Source organism: Triticum aestivum, chromosome 2D (genome assembly GCF_018294505.1).
Source record: "Triticum aestivum cultivar Chinese Spring chromosome 2D, IWGSC CS RefSeq v2.1, whole genome shotgun sequence".
Taxonomy (NCBI): Eukaryota; Viridiplantae; Streptophyta; class Magnoliopsida; order Poales; family Poaceae; genus Triticum; species Triticum aestivum.
This window is the reverse complement of record NC_057799.1, coordinates 167,309,011-167,317,754: the sequence shown is the minus strand read 5'-3', so window position 1 is coordinate 167,317,754 and position 8,744 is coordinate 167,309,011.

The window sequence follows — 8,744 nt, the reverse complement described above, 5'->3', positions numbered from 1 at the left end:
GCATTTTGCATTAGCAACAATAATAATGAAAAAGCAAAGGCTAAAAAGTTTTGTTGCTAGAAGTTCAAGTGCTCGGCTCAAGAAAGTTCAAAAATTCTTGTGAGAAGTTCACCTTTTATTTCCATGTTCATTTTTTCCGTATAAAAATCAAATACAATTCTTTACTCAAAATATAAAAAGGTGAAGTTCAAATTGAAATAACAGAGAAATTCAGGGTTTATTAAAATCTAGGATTTACCTGTTCAAAAAATAAAAAACACAACACCATTTTTTGCACTTTTTATAAACAACTCATAAACGAAAAAATGGTTGCTAAAATTTCAAGTGCTTAGCGAGGAAAAGTTCAAAAAATTCTTATGAGAGAGGTTCACCGTGTATTTGGATGTCCAAAATACATAAAAAATATGTTGTTTTTTGTGTTTTAAAATAAAATTCTCTCAAACCAGAGAGAAGTTGAAAGTGATAACAACCGAAAGTTCACGTACTATATGGTGTGTATTTCATATAAGAAAAATACAATAAAGTGAAGCAGAGTGAAGTTCAAACAGACATGCCCCAGAAGTTCAACTACTTCAGGCAGTGCAAAAAACAGCACGTCAAAAACAAAGTGAAGTTCAAACAGACATGCCCCAGAAGTTCAACTACTTCACGCAGTGCGTTTCCGTTCGCAATGAACGCAAAAATCATGATCTCGCCATTTTCTAATTTACCTCAAAACGACAGGAATATCATTTGTGTAAGTTCAAGTCCTCGGTCGGAGAAAGTTAAAAATATTATTGTGAGAGACGTTTGTACAAAAGGAATATTATTTGTGTAAAACTGATGAATGGATGAGAAAATTACAAATGAAAATACGTCACAGAAGTTCAATGTGAAAACAGCAGGAAGTTCGACTACTACGTTGAATGAATTTTAGATGAAAAACTTTTAAAATCGTCGCGAGTATGAAAAAATGATCAACACGGGAAAGTTGTGTGTTTACAGCAGCTTTCCATCGGTATATCACCTGCTCAATTCCGGTGAATGGATGGAGAGCTACTAGCAGTGGATGGAGATCTACGAGCAAAAAAACACACGTGAAAAACAGAGTGAAGTTCAGGTAGACATGCCGAGAAGTTCAAGTTCTTCACGCGGTGCATTTTCGAATAATTCGTTTCGCGATAAAGGCAGAACGCATGATCTCGCTGTTTTTGAAATTACTTTAGAACGGCTAGTAATCAGAGAAAACCATCAACATGAAAAAGTTTTGAATTTTCCGTAGCTTTTCAGCGGTATATTATTTGCCGTATTCCGATAAAGTTTGTAGAAATTACGGAAAACATACGTATTTAGCTATTTTCAAAATTGACTTAAAACAGTAAGAAATTAGGAGAAACAATATATACAAAAAAGTTTCGCATTTCCTCATGCTTTCCTATGCCGTATCATTTGTTGCATTCGGACGTCGGTTAAAAAATTAACTTGAAAATACCAATTCGATGGAACTTGTACTGTTTTCTAAATTACTTTTAAACCGTTCAAAATTTGAAAATACTTTCAACATGAAAAAGTAGCGCATTTTCACAAGCTTTCCAACGCCATATCATTGGCCTTAATTGGATTAGCCGTTTAGAAATTACATTGAAAATACAAACTCGGCTGTTCGGTTTGCGAAATTTTATGATTTTCCAAATTACTATTTATCCATAGGGAATTAGAGAAAACTTTCAACATGTTGAAGGAGCGGTTTTGCAGCAGCTTTCTAACGCCATATTATTTACCTCATTCCGATAAACGGTTTAGAAATGCGATCGAAAATAAGATTCACGTTTTTTGTACGAAGAAAAAATGTTTTTCAAAAGTGCTCTTAAACCGCTTACATTTTGCCAAAAAATTAACTTGGGTCATGATACTGGTGTCCATTGCTTTCCAACGGTATATCACAAGCCCCATTTGGAAACCTTTTAGCTGAAGTTCAACCTAGTACTCGGGGAAGGTCAGGCGCGTTACTCGGGAAGTTCATGTTGTGATCAGAATATTATTCTGATCCCATGATCAGAATAGTGTTTATGTATATATATATAACTAAAATAAAGATCCAATTATATAAGTGACTACACAGATCATTCGCACACACCTCAATAAATAATTGCATGCATTCTAAAGTAGGAGAAACGATCGTCTAGTCATCTACTTCTTTTGACGCTCTCGCCACTGCTATGTGGCTCGATCCCTCGTCTTTGTCAGGAAGAAGACAGTTCCTCATGTCAACAATCCTCCTGTACATCTCGTAGCTTGTGTACGCGTCCATGGCCGCGTACTTAACATGTTGTTCATCCAGTCTTTTAAGCCACACACTGTGCCAGGCGTTCTTGTCCTTATTGCTCCCTTCCTTCATCTTCGCGTAGTCGGGGTCGACGATGGCCGAGGCAAGGTCAACCAGGGAGTTCAGTTTATTTTTGTCGCTGTCCGAGACCTTGTAGTGGTGCTGGATGTTGACAAGATTCGGGCATTTCAAGTCCGAAACCTTGAGCGCTTTTAGATCGTTGGTGGTGTTCACCGTAGCGAAACTGTAGTCGGAGTTCTTGATAAACCTGGAGAAACGCTCGCAAGGCCTTGTGGCAAGGTGGAAGTGGTAGACGCGGACGTCATGTCGCATGCACAACTGGACGACGACAACCTTCTGATCGTGCCCGGCATGACCGATAGTGTACTCGAGGTCGAAGCCGACCACTCGGTACTTGTCCTCGGCAAGGAACTTGTCCTTTGGATGGAGCTCTCCACCGAGACCGGATCGTTCGTGTACACCACCGAGAGGGCCTTCCCCCTCACGTGGGTGTCCACTACGTGATGCGTGGTGAACTGCCCGCCGTTGTCGTCGTCGGCCGCTGGGAGCGCCATTGGAGCCATGGAGAGCGCCATTGGAACCGCTGGATGTCCTCTCTGTATGTGTCCTCGTGGGTGTGCTTATTGTCTCTTGTGAGATGAGAGATGAAGGTAAATGGCCGCAGGAATAAAAGGGGGACCGGGCGGCGTGGATTGTCGGCGCGTACGCATGGTAGTTTTTGCAGCGGGTAACTACATCGTCGCGCCGCGCCCGGCGCAACCGCTTGCACACGAACATGCGTGATCGTGCGCCAGCCCGAAACACTGGCAGCACGCGTGGAGGGACGAGGGCAGACCACCCGGTGGGACGCGAGAGCAGAGTGCGCGCGGCGGCCGCCAGAACCGCAAGCAACCACACGCACAGAGCAGTTGAACACGCAGGAAATGGTCGCCTACAAGCCGGCCGACAGTTGCGTCGCTGCATAGAGAGCGGCCGTGTGGTACCACCTCCGTCTAGTCTATTGTCTCCTTTATATTCCGTGTCATACTTGCCCTCAAATTTAACCAACAAAATGTTAATGCATATTTTAAAAATTATATAATTGGAAACTATGTTCAAATACAAATCCAACTATATAATTTTTGGCGACATGCATTCGTATTTTATTAGTTAAATCATACTTATAAACCAGGATGGTGGTATAGTAGGTAATTAAATCGCAAATTTTTTATTCACCGTATGTGTACGTGGCCTTTCGTCCTCCTCTCGCACGTCTTGTCACCCCACTGCCGTAGATGGCTTACAGCGCAAGCTTGCGCAGTGCGCGGGGGCGTTCTTTTTGCCAAACGGTGGCGCCAATAAATCGTCGGTGAGCCCGTTCCCGCGCAACCTCGCAGGTTCCTGCGCAAGCTTCCTGCCCGACTCGGTGAAATCCCCCAAAATCCCAATGCTTACCGGCCTGCTATAAAAACCCTCACGGCCGGCGAGTCCTCCGTCGCATTTTCCCCTCCATCCCTGTAGCTTATCTCGTCTGCTTCTCCCACAATCGCCAATGGCACCAGTCCGTCATCATCGCTCAGCCACTTCGCCGTCATCAAAGGACAACTCCAGCTGGGAGGCTACACCGCGGCGGCGGCGCAGTCCCCGGCGTAGTGTAGTGCGCGTGGCGTCCCTGTTGGGTGTGCGCGGAACACCCACCGCACGCTCCGCCGCCGGTGCCCATAGGTAGCTGTTGTCAGCTGCCGTTGCCGCCACACCACCATCGAAGTCAGGGCCATCGCCCGCTTCGCCGCCGCGGCTCGAAGGCGGGAGGTGGCCGTCGTGGCCGCCACCCCACTGCCGGCCACTGTGGCCATCACCCGCTCCGCCACCGCGGCCCGAAGGCAGGAGGTGGTGGTCGTGGCCGCCACCCTGTCGTCTGCCGCCGTGGCCGCCAGCCCACCGTCGACCGTCGGGGTCATCACCCGCTCACCGCCACCGCCCGAAGGTGGGAGGCGGAGGTGGATGCCCACATGTGCATCAGCGACCTTGCGTGCTACACCGAGTTCCTGCGGGAGGAGGAGGAGCGCCTCGTCGAGCATGCAAAGAGCCTTACCGCCGCCATGGCCGCGGCACACGCCGCCTCAGAGGCGAGGAATCAGGAGATCTACGAGGAGAACCACCGCTTCTAGAGGGGTCGTCTGGAGCGGCAGCGGGCATTCAAGGTGAGCGTCGCTGAAGCTGCATTAGCGGCAGGCACCGCATTGCGGTTGCCCAGCTCGTCGGTAGGCTCCTCCTCCTCCGCCTCTTACTGAGCACGCTCGGCAGAGGAGAGGTAGCCGGAAGTAGTACAAAGCCCCTCCGTAGTAGTAGTATTTAGGGGCTATTTTGTTTAGTTCATCTGACTATAGATGTGGTGGAAATGTACAACGTACTTAAAATTAGCTAGTATATATAGTTGAACTAGCTATTTCAGTACGTGGTTGGCAACAATTGGGGAAAAGTTTGGTCGGTTTAGATGTCGAGTTGAACTGTTTGTATAAATTAAGAACGACTGCTTAATCTATGAATGAAATCTATGCTTAGTTACTGAATTTTGACAAATAGCAGTGTTACAAGGATTAAAAAATATTACCAAATTGTTTGTACGTGGTTGCACACGGGTCATACAAAACAACCGTTTGCGTTGAAGGGATGCACAAATTCTGCGCTGCTCTCACTTTGCATACGGGTGTTCTATCTAAAACGTTTGCGATCAAGAGCTGCAGAAATCCTGCTCGGCGCATTTTCTCTTGGCTTCCTGGGGAAGCTGTCGGTTTGCATACGGGTGTTCTAACTAAAATGTTTGCAATGAGTGTTTTATATTTAAAAAGTGAATTAAACTGCGGCTTGGGTGCCATTAATGGAGAGGATGCGAGCAAGGCGGGCGGCCATGGAAGTCAAAGGGCTCGCTTTCCAGTGAGCCTGCACAGCGTACAGCTCGCATGCTTCCCGATGAGCCTGCGCACCGTTGATTGCCGACAAAACATGTCAACGGTGCCCTGGTGTTTGAAATTCATTCCCATTTCTTGCATGGGACCTAAGCATGCACCCAAGGACACATATTTGATTTTTCAACCAATTTATATGCACTGGAGCATGTGCATGTAGTTCAAATTTGAATTATGCACATAAATGCATTGAAAACTCAGTTAATGCATAAAAATGTCCAAACGAACCCCCAAAAATCACAAAAATTCGCACAACACTCCTGTTGTTCTATGTTGACACGAGAATTTTTTTTGAAAGCAATAAGAGGCAATGGATATCGTTTCGTCCCCAAAGGTGGGACGTTCCCTACCGAAAACCATCATGCTTGTTGTGAGAAGCTCCGGTTTGTGAGAAGCATATACCCAAACCTGCGCCAAATGGGACAAAATTTGTACCACGGCATGCTGATGCCGCTCCATGATAGCATGCCAAGTTTCATGAATTTCAGACGAGTTTTTGATTTACTAGAATTTAAAAACCAGGCATCTCAATGTTTTGCTGGCAATCAACGGTGCCCTGGTGTTTGAAATTCATTCCCATTTCTTGCATGGGACCTAAGCATGCACCCAAGGACACAGATTTGATTTTTCGACTAATTTATATGCACTGGAGCATGTGCATGTAGTTCAAATTTGAATTGTTCACCTGAAATGGCTAGAAATCCAATTTAATGTATTAAATGTTCAAACGAACCCTGAATAATTCCAATTCTTTTACGACACACATATAGTTGCATGTTCACTCCAGATAAAAGGTCTAGCAATTTAAACACCGTCCATTGCCATTGTGACCCCATTATGTAATTCAAATCAAGATGAAAAATCAAGTAGATCGCACACAGTTTTTTACGGCAACCGTGTGAGATGCAGCACAAAATATCCTAGAGCACCGTCGGTGTATAGTAAGCCTATGGCTTACGCGAGAAGGCGCGTCGGCTATAGTCCACAGCCGGCGTCTCAAGCACACTAGCTCGCTCCCCAAATATCATTTCACTGTTCAATCGTCGCTGGTGAAAGATGGGCACGTGGACCCGCGTCATGAGGGCAACTTCGGTGGCCCACTCCGGCGAGAGCGCGGCCGCAGCCGCCATGCGCGTGCTAACAAGGTGCATGAGCGCGGCCGCAATCTGCGACCGGGCGGCAAAGGCAGCCCAAACGGCCGTTGTTGCTTCTCAGGTGGCGGCAGCAACATCTGCCTCGGGGATAGCAACTGGCGAGAGCGGCACAGCAGCTGTCCGTTCTGCAGCGGCGGCCTTAGCCCTGATGGAGGCCGCCCACGACCATGTCGAGGCCGCCCACGCCCAGCTCCTGGCGGTCACCACACAAATCCAACGAAGCTTCTCCGACAATGGTCGGCAACCCACGGCCGAAGAGCTGGCAATCGCCGAGAGCGTTCGAGCAGCCGCCCGTTCCTCCGCCGCATACCTTGCGATGACGGAGCTCGTCCAAGCCCAGATCGCGTCCGCCCACGCCCAACTCGTGGCGGCCTTTTCCGAAGAGATGGCGGACGCGGATGGCGAGATGCTTGCCGAGTATGGTGTGATGGATGCCATGGAGCCCCTTCCCCAGGAGACCGTCGGGCACGAGCTGGACATGGAGGCGGCGGCGGAGATCGACGAGCACCAGCTGTAGTAGTACTCTTTGTTTTGTTTAATTAAGAGCGTTGGTCTTTAATTTGTTAGAGTAATGTTTAGGTCAGCTAGCTCTGTTTAATTGCTGTACTTGCTCGATTAAGAAGTGTGGGTCTGCTATAGTCTCCTTTGTGTACCCAAATTATGCAATGACGTGGATGACCACTGTAACCATGGAAATTTGAACCAAAACTTTTGACGTTCAAACTCATCACACACGGGTTAAGCTATCTGAATCATCTGTGATGTCCACATATCGTACACAGTTCTGAATAGGGGACCGTGTCTGATGACACTTTGCGCGCCAGTTTTTTCGCTGAAGTGATTCTAACTCCCCGCCTCCTCCCCCTACCAAAAGCGACATTTCCCCTCTTTCCGCCTTCCTTTCCAAGTTGAAACCTTCACTCCTTACTTGCAGCGCCGCCTCCTCGTCGGTGACCCTCCTTCACGCTGCTCGGCCTCCTCTATCCAGGCAGGTAATCCACACCCGACCCCCATCCTCCTCGTCCTTCCACATCCCACATGCCCCGACCGCCGGCGCGAGCGCGACACCTTCCACCCAAATCACCGACCCCTCCACCAAATAAGCGCCTGACTAAGCCATGGTGCACGCAGTATAGCCAGGATCTCAAGGAGCATTTGGCAGCGGAGAAGCAAATTCCGGCCGCACGCGCAGATGAGGTCGCAATGGCTGCCATTCGTGCCGACCCCTAGATCTTGAAGGAGCACCTTGCCATTTGCTAGCTACGCCGGTTAAGCATGCTCGGTTTACCCGTTGCGTGTGCTGCTCCTGCCTTTCCTTCACAAATTCTAGTGAATTGTGCTATCTAATTTTACCATGCAATCTGTTGCTCTAGTGTATATGTTCTATATGTCGTGCAGTGTGGTGCTCACTTATTAATTGTTTTGTTAATTAGTTGTCGTCTTGAGTTAACTGTTTGGTTCAATTATGCAAATGTGATGTTCAATTCTCCAGGCTGCAATTTTGTATTGTCTTCCGTGTGAGAAATAAATCGAATTTATCTTTACAAAATTGTGGGTGCATTCTGTTATTGTATACCATGTGAGGAATAAATTGAATTTGGCTCTAGTAAATACATGAGAAACAAATACAATTGCTACAATTTGCTGTAGTTAAGTGTTTGGTTAACTGTGTGATCTTCTATTAGGAGTATGTTATATTGTGCAATGTGGTGCTCAGTTAATGTTTGGTTCATTTGTTGTGGTGTTTAGTTAACTGCTTGGTTCAATTTTGCAATGCAATGTCCAATTGTCGTGGGTAGAATTTTGTATTGTTGTGCATGTGAGGAATAAATCGAATTTGGCCGCACTTAATACATGAGAAACATATGCAAGTGCTATATTTCCTAGTTCTTAATCATGCTTGGTTTGGGTAAATGGGTTTTCCGTGTGGCTTGAATTAATCTGATGAATGTGCAATGTGCTTATTTTTCATCAACATATTTTACTGATAGCATGCGAACCCTTACTTAACCTGATGACTAACTACCTTATATGTGTTGCAGGGAAACAATGGGAAGCACTGAGGTTTACAATCGAGGTTAGCACGTGCATGGTCCGTTGTCTAATAGCACATTATTGTCCAATTGCAGGAACCATTCTAATATTTAGGTTTTTAACAATTTGGTCTTGCACATGTAGGTCCTGCTGTCAGAGGTTTTGACCCACTGTTCGACCCTTTTTGCATATGGGGGAAATGAGTTGTCCATGAATATCAATCAAATCAAGAAACTCAGAAAGATTGTTAGGATAAAGAAATTAGCGACAAAAACAACAAGA